Source organism: Sciurus carolinensis, chromosome 5, assembly GCF_902686445.1.
Source record: "Sciurus carolinensis chromosome 5, mSciCar1.2, whole genome shotgun sequence".
Classification (NCBI taxonomy): domain Eukaryota; kingdom Metazoa; phylum Chordata; class Mammalia; order Rodentia; family Sciuridae; genus Sciurus; species Sciurus carolinensis.
The window spans coordinates 133,703,609-133,720,389 of record NC_062217.1 but is presented as its reverse complement, the minus strand read 5'-3'; the positions used below and the strand labels follow the sequence as shown (position 1 = coordinate 133,720,389).

Below are 16,781 nucleotides of genomic sequence, written 5' to 3'. Positions count from 1 at the left end.
AATTTTGTCAAATGTCGATTCTGCTTTGACTGCAATAATCATTTTTTTCTTCTTGATTCTATTGCTACACTTTGATTTCATTTTTATTATTCCTTTTGGAGATAGGGCCTTCATATATTGTTCAGGATAGACTTGAATTACTGTGCTCAAGCAGTCCCTCTGCTCACCTTCCCAAGAAACTGGGATTGCAAGCATGTGCCACTACTCCCTGCTTCTGTTGATTGACTTGAGCACATTGAACCGATGTTACTTTCCTAAAACAAATCATCCTTGTTCACTATGCATACATTTTTTATATGATCCTGGGTTTGTTGTAGTGTTTTGTAGAAGATTCTTAGATCTGTAAAGAAAAAAGCAATTTTTTTTATTATTATACCATTGTCTGGTATTAATATCAGAGTTGAGTAGTCTCCCTTTATCTGTAGGGGATACATTTGAAAGCCCAGTGGATGCCTGAAATCTATAACACAGAACCCTACTTATGCTGTCTTTTCCTATACATATGTACCTATGATCAAGTTTAATTTATACATTAGGCTAGGTAATGAACAATGACAACTAATGATACGATAAAACAATTAAAACAATATACTATAACAAAAGTTGTTTAGAGCATATGAATTTTTTGATTCTGGAATTTTCCATTTAATAATTTCAGAACTTGGTTAACTATGAATAACTAAAACCATATAAAGTAAAAACCTGGAAAGGAGATGGCTACAATAATGTCAGCTTCAAAATATGAGTGGGGAAATGCTCTCTCCTCTTTTATTTTCGTAAGAGTTTTTGAAGGGTTGGTGTTGATTCTTCTTTAAATGTTTGGTAGAATTCACCAGAGACATCCTCTGGAACTAGGCTTTTCATTATATAAAATATTTTCTTTGTTTTAATTTACTTGTGTGAATTTGATTTTGCATTTCTTCTTGCATCAATTTTGTAGATTGTATCATTTAGGACTTGATCTATTTTATTGAAAAATTCCAATGGTATCTAATGGATTTCTGAAAAGTCTCTGTAATGACCACTTTAAGCATTTTTTTAAAAGGCTAGTAATAAACTCTGTCAGTGTTGTTTATATAGCAATGGCTAGCTTACCTTTCAGTTTTGAAGAGTAGTTCTGCTGAATATAACATTCTTATTCATTTCTATTCTCTCTCTCTCTCTCTCTCTCTCTCTCTCTCTCTCTCTCTCTCTTTCTGTCCTCTCCTCCCCGCTTTCTCTTTTTCTTTCGTCATTTGCAATAAAGACTCCTAAATTCAGACTGCTCAGGACCTTGTTCAAGGTAGTTTTCTTTGGCGGAAGCAATTCCCTAAAAGGATTGTCATCTAGGAGTGTGCTCTGCATCACTCCAAGTAGCCAGAGGAACACATCTTCAATCTTGATGTGGTAACTGGGTATTGTATTATAGCATTCACTATATCACCTTTTATGCATTTAAGAGATGTGGTGAATGTTTAAGGAGACAGAGGACTGCGTATTATTTAAAGAAAAAATTGAAATCAGATTTTAGCCTCATTCTTAGAAGTCATGTTGCTAAGCCATCTTTTTCCTCCTGTTCTACTTGCCACTCATTCATTTAAAATAAAATTCCTCCCTATTTTTTATTCCTGGCTGAATCATGGGCCCCATCACATGTATCCATGAATGGAGTTCTGATGATACAATTCATGGCTGGCACTTTTCTCATGTGCTATGCCACAGGATGCCTAAGAGCACTCAGGCACGGCGGGTAGCTCCCTCCTATTCCTCCCTCCTGCTCCTTATTGTTTACTGAGTTCCCTGCATTCAGAGGGACTAGGCTCCTCTGCCCCTGCAATAAACTCAAGGTATTCTCCCTTGGTAAGAACCTCCATACTTCTCTGTGTGCAGCCGTCATGCTGAAGTCATATTCACCATACTGTCTTGATTGTTGTATTTTAAGATTAAGGAGTAATTTTGTTTTCTATAACAGTTGTTGTAAACTTTTCTCATAAGACAGAGGCGTAAATTAATGGGAACTGTCAGGGAAGGAATGTAAGGGGTTTGTTTTAAATGATGATAAGTTGATATAAATTCAAGGTTTTAGAACATAAATTGCACACCTCAGTCTTACGTTCTTCTGGATGAATTCCTTCCCATGTGTTTTATTAGTCCTACCTACACTATCCTGACAACCCAAACCATTATTTTCTGAATCCATGGCTACCTCTGCTGGTCAACGAATGTTCTCTGACCTCACATATCATTTTACAATTGAAACAGACTGAAATTAAGGACAAAATCCTGATAACATTTTCTGTATTCTGCATTTTTTTTTTTTTTTTTTTTGTGCTGAGAAGAAAGGCTGAAGTGTTACCCACTTACCTTCAAGGACGTGGGGGACTCCTTGGAAGCTGAGAAGAGAGTTTGCTCCCTGCCCTGGCCTGTCTAGCACAGGCTAACTAATTTTGCATATGTGACTAAAACCACTTGGCTATGTGACGGTTAACATCTTGATTCCAAACTGAGTGCAAACAGCAAATGTTACCCTTGATTTAAGAAATAGAAAGAAGAATTCTAGCAAAATCCTTCATGCTGGCACTAGAATTTAGTGTATATCTGAGTTGCTGATATAACTTTATTGGTGAAAAGGCATATACATTTTTAAGTTACTTGAGACAGTCTTCCTTTGTTTCTAAAACCCTCAAGTCCCCTTGACTCATAACATAAAATTTTATAATATAATTTTTATAATTTTATGTTATAACATGTTAAAAAATATTATACTAGCACACTTCATGGTGTCATGGGACAAGACATGTCTCTGGAGGAGGCCCTGGGGATTCTCATAGAGAGTCGGGTAGTTGACTGGGGACCATAAGGGTTCTTGGCATACGCACTGTGTCAGCAGAGGAACAGGATTTATTTAGAAAAGCAGTAGATGCACATTGGAGGGAGAGAGCGAGTCATCTTGAGAGTGAGTCAGGCATTAGGGGTTCTAGGCCTTTTTAAAGAAACATGGAAAGGGTCGTGTCCAGAAGGTGTGTAAGGATGGCATCAGGCTGGTCCTTCTCAGGATTCTTAGGCTGATATGGTCTCCATTGTCTGATCAGTATATTATATTGTAAAGTTCATAAATTGTAGGGATCTTAAAATGTCATATCTCTGCTTAAATTGTGGCGTACTAATAGCGCACAAGGTCTTTTCATACGTAGGTGAATATGTATGGTATAGTAACTTTAAGATTGACAGATTTCTCAGAAATTCGTGAGTAAAGGAACTGGCATGGGGACTGAAAACCTGGAAATGTATATGAAATTTTAAATTAAAATTAAATTTCTTTGCCCTTTCTTTATGTTTCCTTTCTACCGATTTTTTTTTTGAATTTTTTTATGTTCTAATTTGTTGTACATGACAGTAGAATGCATTTATACATTTTGATAGATCATACATCTGAGTTTTATTTGTTTTATTCTACTTTAATGGTATACTTCTTGGTGCCATAGTACTCCTTTTTGTTGTTGTTGTTGTTGTTTTTGGAGGGTAGCATCATGAAGAATTCCAGTATAATTGTTTATATGTTGACACTAATACTAAGAAAAGTAAAATGTATATGGTATATAATGATGGAGTGTGCAGCAGACTTCCATGTGTGAAGTAAGGCTGAATAATTCCTTTCGTTCCAGTCTTTTGTTGGTATATTATATTTATACATAAAATCCTATATTTATACTTAGGATTCATTGCTACGTATTCATGCATGCACACCACAGAATAGTTTGGTTGATATTGTTGCCCAGTGTTTCCCCTTTCCCTCCTGCCCTCCCTAAATCCTGGCCCCTTTCCTCTACTCTACTGGTAACCCTTGCATTTTCAGGAGATCATACATGTACCCTTCCTTCTTTTCCTTTTTCCTCTCTACCTTCCACATATCAGAGAAAACAGACAATTCTTGACTTTCTCAGTTTGGCTTATTTTGTTCAACATTATGTTCTCAATACCATCCATTTTCCTGCAAATGTCATGATTTCATTCTTTATGGCTGAATAAAACTCCATTGTGGTTCTATTCCTAGAATTTGGAGGAACCGTCATATTGATTTCTATAGTAGGCATACTAATTTACAGTCCCACCCACAGTGTTAAAGCGTTTCATTTTCTCCACATCTTCTTCAGCATTTATTATTATTTGTGTTTTTCATGGCTGCCATTCTGACTGGAGTGAGAAGAAATTTCGGTGTAGTTTTGATTTGCATTTTCCTAATGGCTAAAGATGTTGAATATTTTTTCTTGTATTTGTTGATAATTTGTATTTCTTGTTTTGAAAAATATCTGTTTAGTTTCCTTGCCCATTTATTGATTAATTTTTGTTTGCTTGGTTAGTTGGTTTTTTGGTGTTAATTTTTTTTTTAGTTCTTTATATATCCTGAATATTAATACTCTGTTAGAAGTGTAAATGGTAATGATTTTCTCCCATTCTGTTAGATCTCTCTCCATGTTTTAAATCATTTCCTTTGCTGTGCAGAAGCTTTTTAATTTGGTGCCATTCCATTTATTAACTTGGCATTATTTCCTGAGTTTTAGGGGTCTTATTGAGGATTTCCTTGCCTTTACCTATATTTTGGAGTGTTGACCCTACATTTTCTCCTAGGAATTGTAATTTCCTTATTCCAAGGCCTTTGATCCATTTTGAGTTGACTTTTGTACAGAGTGAGAGATATGGAATCTAGTCTCATTTGTCTACATATGGATAACCAGTTTTCCCAGCACCATTTATTAAAGACTGTCTTTTCTCCAATTATGTTTTGGGTGCACTTGTCAAGGATCAGATGACAGTATAATGTAGGTTTTCACTATGTATCCTGTTCTGTTCCCTTGGTCTGTGTGTCTGTTTTTATGCCAGCACCATGAAGTTTTTGTCACTATAGCTCTGTAGTATAATTGAAAGTCAAGTGTTTTAATGCCTCCAGCATTGCTTTCTTGACTTAGAATTGCTTTGGCTATTCTGGTCTTTTTATTCTCAGAGAAGAATTTTAGGACTGCTTCTTCTAGTTCTATGAAGAATATCATTGTGTTCTGATGGTAATTGCATTGAGTCTGTATGTTGCTTTTGGTTATATGGTCATTTTAATATTAATTCTGCTTGTCCAAGAACATGGAAGAGTTTCCCATCTTCTTACGTCTTCAGTTTCTTTCTTCAGTGTTTTAAAATCTTATTGTAGAGGTCTATCACCTCCTTGGTTAGATTATTCTGGGACTATTTTCCTGATTTCTTTCTCAGTAGATTCATTTTTAATGTATAGGATAGCTAATGACTTTGGTATCTTCATTTTGTATCCAGCAACTTAACTGAATTTATTAGCTTTAATAGTCTTCTGTTGGAGCTTTTTGAACCTACTAAGTATAGGATCATTATCATCTTCAAATAGTGATAACTTGACGTCTTCCTTTCCTATTTTTATTCCTTTTATTTCCTTCCTTTGTCTAATTGCTCTGGGTAGAATTTCTGGTAAAAATATGGAATGCTTCGTTAATTTGTGTTTCATCTTTGCATAGGGACCATGCTAATCTGCTGTGTATTATTCCAATTTAATGTGTGCTACTGAAACAAGCAGTCAGAATGTTTCATCTGGCCATCATATGTACAATTCAGAGTTGCAAGCTCACTACTTAGATACTATTCGTTATTCCTTTTTGTTTTTCTTCTGCTTCCATATGGTTCGTCACAACTTAAATTTTACTTATTTCTAGCAGTTTGCCACACATTTATATATAATTTCCTTTATAAAGAATCCTGTTTGTATTGGATAAGATAACATGAATAAATTTGTATTGAATAATAAAGAATATATATATGTGTGTTTGTGTGTGTGTGCACATATATCTATACATATATATTTTTACATACTCTATTTCAATTTTCTTCCCAGAGAAAATTAGTATTAAGTTTGGCTTCTATGCTTTAAACTATTTTGCTATGTGTCTGCATGAATATATTTATATAGTCATATACTGTAGTTAAGGAATATGCTATGTAATATTTAATAATATGCTAAGTAATATGCTGTGTATATATTCTTGTAATACTCTTTTTTGTTGAAAGTATATATTTTGGAGTTATTTGATGGAAGTATATATTAAGACCTTAGTTTTGTTAATTCTCACAAAATTGACATTTAATATAATTTTTATAATCTGTGAAAGCTTATTTGGTGTCTTTCAGTTTATTCATTTTTGCAAAAATGTAATGTTGGGCATCTTTGTGCTTGAATTTCTGAGTCCCTTAAAATACTTTTCTGCAAATAGGATTATTTGATAAAATTCTGGTTATTCAGAATCTGAATTTTTAAATTTGATGTATTGTACTAAATTGTCTTCTACAATTATCTAAACAATTGGTAAATACACTAACAGTACTTTAGTGAGCCCAAATTATACCCTCCTTTACAATAATGAACATAATCAATTCTTTACATTTGTTAGTGTGCTTTTAATCACCACTATTTTACTTTTTGTCTTTGCATTTCTAGAATTAATGATGAGACTTTCCCCCCCCCACTTCTGGGAGTCAGAGCCTTAGGCGATCTAGGCAAGCATTCTACCACTGAGCTGTATCACCAGCCCTTTACTTATATTTATCACTTCTAACTTTTTTTATTACAAATATAGGAGCTAAAAACAATGGAAATTTGTCATCATATAGTGCTGGAGGTCAGAAGACTGAAATAAGTTACAAAAGTTTAAAATCAAGGTGCTTGGAAGATTCCATCTGGGGATTTTAGGGGGGGGGAAAAAACCCATTTCCTTGCTTTTTCCTGTCTGTCAAAGCTGCCTAGATTTCTTGATTCACAATTCTCTTCTTTGGTTTTCAAAGCCAGAAAAGGTGGTTCCAGTCCTCACATTGAATCATTGTGTCCTCTGCCGCCTCAGCTTATCAAATCTCCTTCTCAGACTCTGACCCTTCTGCTTCATTTGTCGCACAGATTACATATTCAGTTTCTGGAGATTTAGGCCATGGACATTCTCCGGGTGCGTAATTCTATTTATAGTATCACCTACCAATATAATTTTCTGAATTGCATGTTCATGAATATGTAAATTTTCCATTTTGATGTTGGTTAAACTGTCACATTGATTAAAGGAGATTTCATTCACAGGTCTCCATCATTATCAAAATTGATTCCATTACTAAAATATGTTACATGCAAATTTTTTGAAAGCAGAATAATATTTCATTGTTTTTAAATGAGGAAAATATTGCATTTCAGAACTATCAATTTTTTCCCAAATACCACTAAAACACCTTTACATGTTCTTTTAATATTTATGAAATACATATGCATAATTTGAAATACATTTAAAGTGATTACCTAATTATTTAATATCTAATTAACTCAATATGTACTTTGGATTTATAAATGGACTAAAATTATCAAATATGAATTACACTTTAATGTAACGAACAACTGCTGTGATACAATAAAATATTATCTTAAAGGGACAAAAAAAGCTAATAGCATTTAATAAAGTAAAAATTATAAAATTGTGACTTGCTTTATGAAGAATTGCCTGAATACAGTTGGGTGGTTGGTGAAAGGCAGAAAAGATATCATTATCGTCCTTAAGTTAACTTTCTGTCACTGTGAAAATATATCTGAGAAGGAGAACTCAAAAGGAAGAAAGATTTATTTGAACTCATGGTTTCAGAGACTACAGTCCATTGCTTTGGGTTGGAGGTAAGACAGAAACTGTGGCAGCGGGGGCATGTGATAGAGGAGTCTGCTCAGGCAGCCAGGAAGCAAAGAGAAAGAGAAAGCAAGAAGGGACTGGGGACTGGATATACCCTTCAGGTCACATTCCCAGTGACTTTCTTCCTCCAACTTTCTCCCTCCTACCATTTCCACCACCTCCCAACCGTCCATTCAATTATGAACCTTTACTGGATTAACCCATTGATGAGGTCAGAGCCGTCATGATCCAATCACTTCCCCCAAGTCCCACCTCTGAACATTACTGCACTGGAGGCCAACCCTTCAATACATGAGTCTTTCGAGGACATTCAAGATCTGAGCTACAGGGGTCATCTTTGGAAAATACAATTTTCAAACATCTATTTCTTTCACTAAATATTGTTGGTGAAAATTTGCAAGTTGCTTCAAGTAGCTTATTCATTGTTATTTCTGCACAATGTTTTATTGCATGAAAATTCCACAGTTATTTTAACCACTGTATTACTGATGAACATTTAGGCTGATCCCAGTTAGGAGCTATTATTAATAATGGGGCTATAAAGTTTCTACAATCATCTTTATGAACCCAATGTATATATTTTTTTCAGATATATACAAAGAAGTGTTTGATATATATATATATATTTTTTTACATACATATGTGTGTGTGTGTGTGTATAAAGAATACAATGTCAAATAAGATGTTTCCATAGAGATCTAATTGATTTGTACACAGGCAGTAGAGTCATTCATTTTCTTTTTAATGTCTTTTCTATTATGTGATAAGTTATTATCAGTAGGTATATGAATTCTAGCATTTTAATCAGCTCTTTCACATTTTGAAAATTTACTTAAATTTGAACATAATAAAAATCACCTATTTTCATGAACAGTTCTGTGACTTTTTTCATATTCATTAAGGACCACTATAATCAGAAAATAGAATAGCATACACTCTCAAAATATTCCCCGTTCTTCCTCTTTATAGTTAGTTCCTTTTCTCTCCCTAATCCCTGGCAACCACTGATGGCATCTATTCCCTTAGAATTTTGTCTTTTTAAAAATGCCATTTAAATAATGTCACACACCATATAACAATAGCATCTGAGTCTTTCACTTAGCTTAATGTACTTGAGATTCATCTGTGCTTTTTATGTTAGTAGATTAATCTTTTTCATTCTAAATAGTATTTGATTGTATGGCTATATCACAGTTTATCTGTATTTTCACTGAGGGATGTTTGCTATAAAATTTTTCTTGTAGATTCTACATGAAAAAATATTTCATTTCTCTAAAGTAAATAAATACAAAGAGGCCGGAGTTGATGGCAAATATTTGTTTTCTTTATAAGAAACTGCCAATCTGCTTTCTACATTACTTGTAACATTTTTTATTCCCACCAACATTAAATGAGAGATATAGGTACTTTGCATTATCCCTAACTGTTGGTATTGCTTATTTTAATGATGATAGTTATTACACAATAAGATAATCTTATTATAAGTGATATAATTATTATTGCTATTTTGTGGGTATATCCATTCTCATAGTGTTCAATGAATGGTATGTTATTGTGAATCAAATTTGCATTAACAATGATTAACTATGTCTAGCATTTTTAGTATGCTATGTGCCTCCCTTGTTTATTCTTTGGTTAACTATTTGTTCAAATATTTTTAAGTTACCTATATTTTAATTTAACTATGTAGTTTAATTTGCTTATTTGTTTTCTTATGATTGAATTTTTAAAATTCTTTAAGTATTCTATGTGTAATTTATTTGTTAGATAAGTCATTTTCCCACATTTTCTCCTAGACTATAACTTATCTTTTAATCTTCTCTCTAATGTCTTTCACAGCAAAACATTTCACTTTGTATCAGTGATTTCCTGTTATGGATTCTGCTTTTGGTGTTATTTTACTTCTTTGATGAGGAACTACAGTGCCCAAAGATGACCACATCTGAATGCATGGAATCTGTTAATATGTTACTTGGCAATGCAAAAGGGACTTTGTGGATATGATTAAAGATGGGGTCTTGAGATGGAAGATTATTCTGGAGTATCTGAGTGGGTCCTGTCTAATTACATGGTTTCTTAAAAGCCAAATAATCTTTTCTGGGTGTTGTGCTGAGAAGCAACTGTGACCATGGAAGAATGGACAGTTATGAAGTGTTGCTGGCTTGAAGATGCAAGCAAGGGCCATGAGTCAAGGGTTGCCAGGAGCCTCTGGATATTGCAAGAGGTGAAGAAAACAGATTCCCCTCTAGAGGCTCCGGAAAGAAATGCAGCCCTGCCAGTTCCTTCACTTCTTCCCAGTGAGACTCATGTCAGAGAATTACAGAACTCAGAACTTCTGAGCTACACAGCTGTCAGGTAATAAATTTGAGTTGTTTGAGACCACTAACTTTGTGGTAATTTATTGCAGCAGCAAGAGAAAATGTATGTACTCCTTAAATCATTACAACTTTTCTCAGAACTGAATAATGTGCATTCAACCTAGAAGATATCACGAAAAAGAGATCTTCGGATTTTGACAAAGAAAATATTAAGTTTCCTATTTATGACATATTTGTTTGGAGAAAATTATTAAAGTCCTGGAGTTTAATCCTGAAAATAAGAATGATAATCTCCAATAACATTTTATATTTCTGGGTTATATTTAGATGATGTATGCAAAATGCATACAATACTGCCTGCCACAGAATGTATAATAAAATGTTTATTACCATTGCATATATTTTTTTCCATTTCAATCACTACTTTCCATATACTTGAACATTTATGAGCACTGATATTGTGGTATTTTCAAAGGGTATTGATAATTAGAGCTGTTAGAGACTATAGTTCCAAATATTTCATTTTGCAGTAAGGAATCTGAGACAAGGATGAGAGGCAATTGATAAACCTCACAGTTTTTAAGTCACAGATTCAAGAATGAAGCTTTTCCTTGTGTGGCTGTGTTCATCTGGTCTGTACAGAACATTATTCTTTCTGTGGCTTGCATTTAGGAAGTTTGGTGAAAAATAAAAGTCATCTACTTCATATGTACTATTTACACAATAATATTAATATTTATTGCATACATAAAATTGTTCATAAAGTGCTGTTACCTACTAAATAATTCTCAGAACAGTTTTTATAAGATAAAAACTAGTGTTATCATCCTTATCTTACAAATGTGAAAACGAAGGAATAGAGAGATTAAGTAATTTTCACACTGTTTCACAGATACCAGATAGTGAAGGGAGGCTGGCATTTGCATAAAGGAAAAGTGGCTGCAAAGTCAGGTTCTTAACTATTATTCTATAATGTTTCTAAAGGCTAATGTATAATGCAAAGACTCCTAAGAAACACTAACACTATTGCACTAAAGCGCTCATCTTTTCACCAGGTACTATGTAACTTTTTAAAAAATTAAAAAAAAAATATTTTTACAGACTGTATTTTAATTCATTGTACACAAATGGGGTACATCATTTTGTTTCTATGGTTGAACACGATGTAGAATCATACCATTCATGTAATCATACATGTATATAGGGTAATGATGTCTGTCTCATTCCACCATTCATACCCCTCCGCCCTCTCATTTCCCTCTACATAATCTAAAGTTCCTCCATTCTTCTCTCACCCCTTCCCTCCACCCCCATTATTTATCATCATCCACTTATCAGGAAAAACATTCGGCCTTTGGATTTTTGGGATTGGCTTATTTCAATTAGCATGATATTCTCCAATTCCATCCATTTATTTGCAAATGCCATAATATTATTATTCTTTATGGATGAATACTATTCCATTGTGTATATATACCACAGTTTCATTATCCATTCATCTGTTGAAGGGCATCTAAAAGATAGCCTGTTCAACAAATGGTGCGAGGAAAACGGGAAATCCATGTGTAGTAAAATGAAATTAAGACTATGACTCACCCTGCACAAAACTCAACTTAAAATGGATCAAGCACTTAGGAATTAGACCAGAAACCCTGTACCAGGTAGAAGACAAAGTAGGCCCAAATCTTCATCACATTAGCTTAGGATCAGTCTTCCTTAACAAGATTCCCAAATCATAAGAAATCAAAGCAAGAATCAATAAATGTGATGGACTCAAACTAAAAAGCTTTTTCTCAGCAAAGGATACAATCAATAATGTGAAAAGAGAGCCCACAGAGTGGGAGAAAATCTTTTCCACACATACTTCAGATACAGCACTTATCTCCAAAATTTATAAAGAAGTTAGAAAACTTAACACCAAAAATACAAAGAACCCAATCAATAAATGGGCCAAGGAACTGGACAGACACTTTATAGAAGACATACAGGTGATTAATAAATATATGAAAAAGTGTTCAACATCTCCAGTAATTAGAGAAATGCAAATTAAAACAACTCTAAGATTTCATCTTACTCCAATTAGAAAGACTATTATCAAGAACACAAACAATAATAGATGTTGGTGTGGATGTGAGGGAAAAAGCACACTTTTACATTGCTGGTGGAGTTGCAAATTGGTGCAGCCACTCTGGAAAGCAGTGTGGAGATTCCTCAGAAAACTTGGAATGGACCAACCTTTTGACCCAGTTATCCCAGTCCTTGGTTTATACCCAAAGGACTTAAAATCATCATACTACAGTAAAGCAGCCACGTCAATGTTTATAGCAGCTCAATTTACAATAGCTAGATTGTGGAACTATGTAACTTTTTATGGCATTACTTCATTTAATTTCATTCCTATGAAACTATATCTTTATTGTCATTCAGTAGAAAAGGAACTGGAGATTCAGAAAAGTCAAATGTTTCCAGATTCATATAGTATCAGTCAAAAAGTCAGCTAGCTCTGCTTGACTTCAAAGCCCATGATTTCCATTACTTCTCAGTAAGTGATAAGGTATTTGGATTGGCATTAAAGATTCCATTTGAATTATGTAAAACATAGACTGTGGGCCCTTCACATCTGTGGGTTCACATCTGCAGATTCAACCAACTGTGGATGAAAAAAAGCTTAACGTTACATAGTTACTGACTTGTACTATATAGTTAGGCCTCTGATGGCTGGGTCTACACTAACATGTATAACTTTTTCCTTGTCATTAATACCTAAACAATTCAATATAATAACTCTTTACATAGTATTGTATCGTAATAGGTATTGTAAGTAATCTACAGATGATTTAAAGTATACAAGAAGATATGCATAGGTTATATGAAAACGATATGCCATTTTATAAAAGTGACTTGAACCCTGCAGATTTTCATATCCAAGAAATATCCTGAAACCACTCTTCACAAATATTCACAGAATACATATTTATATATATGTAAATATTATCTATCCAGCTAGTTCATCATCATCATTTATCTAACATTAGAAAACAACTTCTTAAAATTAATTTTATATTTTTCAATTAATAATATTTTGTATTTTCTTAAAAATTAAATATTCATTATTAAATTTTGGGATCTAGAGTTTGTTTTTTAATGTTTAGCAGATATTTCAAAATTGGTATGTTATATAATCAGCAAAAGCAGAGTCCTTCACTCTCATCCTCAGATCTTTCATGCTCTTTATTCTCCATTTAACATCCATAAACACTTGCAAAGCAGAAGCTCAAGCCAGCATGCTGTGTGGACCCTTTAGATCAGGCTCCGGCTGTGTTGCTGGGGGATGTGAGATCTCAGAAGTCATAAGTATTGCCTCTGATTATAAATGTTACCAAAAAATTTTCTCTTAGTAACTTGAGAGGGCAGAGCCAGGAAGATTGGCTGGAAGGCTGGGGCGGAATGGTAACAAAGAGCTGACATTTTAAGACAGTGTTTGTAACTTGGGCTTAGATATATTGTCAAAATATTTCTAGAATCAAATCATTGCATGTAGTGGGAAAGGTGCAATTTATGTGATAGTTCATAAATGATTTAAATGATAGTTCACTATTCATAACTCCTCAAAGTATTTGATATTCATTATTAAAAATAGTGTGTGCTTTGATATTAAAAATGCACGAAAGCAAATTTAGTTTATAGGATAAAAAACTGTAACTTGAGAAATTTCTAATAGCACCCAAGCTCTTTCCTTTATGATATTTTTTTCTCTTTAAAAATTCCACTGGTATTGCTATCCAATTATTTAAGCCATCTGGATCCCCTTTTAAGTCATGAAACATGTCCTATTTTCACTATGTCTCTATTTTCTGTCCCCATGTTGGAAGAAGAGAGAGGAAGAACAGTTTTAGTGAAGATTTTGACTAGGGAGAAGAACAAGCTGTTAAATAGTTTCATACATCATGTGTTAGAAAAGGGTGTGTTTACATTTAATAAGTATTTATAAGCAAAATCAGGATCCCAGTATATATAGAAAAGAAAGGATCTCTTTGAATTTGCTACAGAATCATGCATTCCCTATTTATAATTATAGTAAGAAATACATAAATTCTTGAGAAGGCAGAAACACACCACTTTAAGGAGAGAACTGAAAGAAGATACGAAGAGAAATGTGAAGCTCTTTTCTGAACTGGAAAACTGAATATATTAAATTGGACATTATTTCCCCAGGAAGGAATTTCTTAAGAAATAGAGCTTAGGTTGTTGAGGGTATCCCCAGAAAATTGGCCTTCTCTTCCCTGCTTCCCAGGGAGCACTGAGAGATGAATTGGGGTTGCTGTGAACTTATTTCTTACACCTGCTGAGCAGAGAGACAGGTGCTCACTCACCAGAACAGTCAGGATATAACATGGACATTAGAGAAAAGCTGACAGAATTGTCACCTTGGATGAGGACTGTCTGCTATAGCTGCACACACCTCTAGAGACTGTTGGGGCTCTGAAAAGAGTATCCTTTCCCAATTTACACTGTACTTCTTCCCTTTTGTGCAATTGACTGCATAACTTTCCTTATCCTATTACCATTTTAAAAAAAATCACATCAAATCTAGACTGTTGATACTTTCTTCAACGACATCATCAGTCCATTTTGATAACCACACATTCCAATATTAAATCATGGTATGGAGCAATTCCAATCAATATCTAATTCATTTATTTGGGAACCTGAAATATACGTACATAAACCCTGTTTGGGGAGAAGAAACAAATAAGAGAGATGGCTTCTAGTGTAAAATGACATTTAGTTAGCTGACGATAGATGTTGATTCTGCTTCAATATTTATGAAGCATCAGAGAAAGATAAAAATAAAACAGCCCCCAAAAGTAAGGCCCAAATGTTTGCCTAAATCTGAGAAGAATATTGACTCTACAAGCTATGAAACCGAGATTGCAATCAATGCTTTCCACAAGCCTTATGTAGCAAAAATGCCAGCTTGAAAAATATCACAAAATGATTTTTTCCCTCCTTCTGCCTCCACAAGTTGTTTCATCCCCAGAAATTGAGGACTTTTACCAACCAGAAAATGGAATAGCCTTCCTTTCTTGCATGAGTGAGTGCTTTAGAGGCTGTTTCAGTCTTTACCATAGACTCTCATTTTCAATTGAACCATTTTGATATGAAAAACTTGAGTGCACAGTTAGTGACATTAACTGAGATACGGAATATTAGAGGAAGGTCGGAAAGAGGGAAGGGGAGAAAAATAGGCGCAGAATAAATTCATCTTGGGGCATACCGATTTTTGAGATGTTTATGTAAAATTCAAAGGTAACATATAGTAAGATTTGAATACTTGCTCATGGATTTCAGGAAGGAACAGGTGGAAACTCCTCAATTTCTATGGCATGGTTTATACATACATTAATCCACTGAATTCTCAGTCCTGTCCTTCACTATACTGGAATTCCTCTCATCCAGGTTTCTATTACTCTTTATTGACTAAATCCAATGACTATTCCAACTTTTATCTTAATGGGCTCTTATTTTTTTTGGAAAAATCAAGATCTTCCTCCTCTCTTAAACACATCACTCTTTTAGCTTCAACAAAATTATATTTTTTGTTTTAAATGTATGTAATGTACACATGTACATATGTGAGTATATATATATATATATATATATATATATATACACATAGTCCCATGTATGTGTATTTGTGTGCCTGCACATACACAGTTAACCCACCCTCTTTATCTGTGGGTTCCATGACCATGGATTCGACCAATTTAAAATATTTGAAAAAACTTTGCTTCAGTACTGAACAAGTACAGAGTTTCTTTAATTTTCATCTTTTCCCAAATAATACAGTATAGCATATATTTACATAGTATTTACATCAAGTATTTTAAGTAATCTAGAGATGATATGAAGTATGCAGGAGGACATTAGTAGGGTATATGCAAACGCTATGTGATTTTATATAAAGGACATGAGCATCCATGTAACAGTGGTCCACCTCATGCTTTGAATATATGTCATTGATGCTTATTTTTAAATGGATTTGTTTTTCTTTTCCTCTTCCCCATCTCCTTCCCTAACCTGAGGTTGGGGAACAAGATTACCTTTTCCCATCCCAAGGTCCAGTTATCTATTTATCATGCCCACCATAGGAAAAAGATGGTGCCAGATCTAGGAAATGACTATCTACCAAACTAACAAGTGGATTTCAACACCCCATCAGGGCACACCTGGGATGCGGCCTTTGATGAGTGTCTCTAAAAGCTTAAAAACTCTCTCTTCCCCCTTATGGGCATATACACAGCCTCTGGATAGAAGTCTCCTGTGCTTCTCCTTTGCTAGCAAAGCAATAAAACTTCTTCCTTCTTCTCAAAACTGTGTCCTCCTTATTAAATTGGGCTACGGGACAAGAACCAACCTTTCAGGAAAATCCACAGATTTTGGTAACTTCAAGGGATGTTGGAACCAATCCCCTCTTGATATCAAAGGATGACTCTACCTCATAATTTTCTTCTAGTACCTAGAATAGCTGCTCTTCTTGTTATTTAAATTCAGAATTTTCTAATTTTCTCACCATATTTTCTTCTCCTGCTTTATCACGGATGACTTCTCCATGATGATTTTATTCATCCTCAAGACTTTATCTATGTGCTATAATCTAACTTTATCTCAAGACTTCTTTTAAATTAATAGATACTTTTCCAGTGTCTGTGACATTTTCCTTAAATGTTCATATTATCTGAGGAGAAAAAGTTAT

The 16,781-nt window shown here is 34.0% G+C and overlaps 1 non-coding gene across 1 annotated transcript; it reads right to left on the bottom strand.

Moving 5' to 3' along the window:
- Nucleotides 1-5,468: 5,468 nt before the first annotated feature.
- Nucleotides 5,469-5,572, bottom strand: LOC124985983 (U6 spliceosomal RNA). Its single transcript, XR_007108913.1, has one exon. It is a non-coding gene; the product is annotated as a U6 spliceosomal RNA (small nuclear RNA).
- Between the last annotated feature and the right edge of the window lie 11,209 nt (nt 5,573-16,781).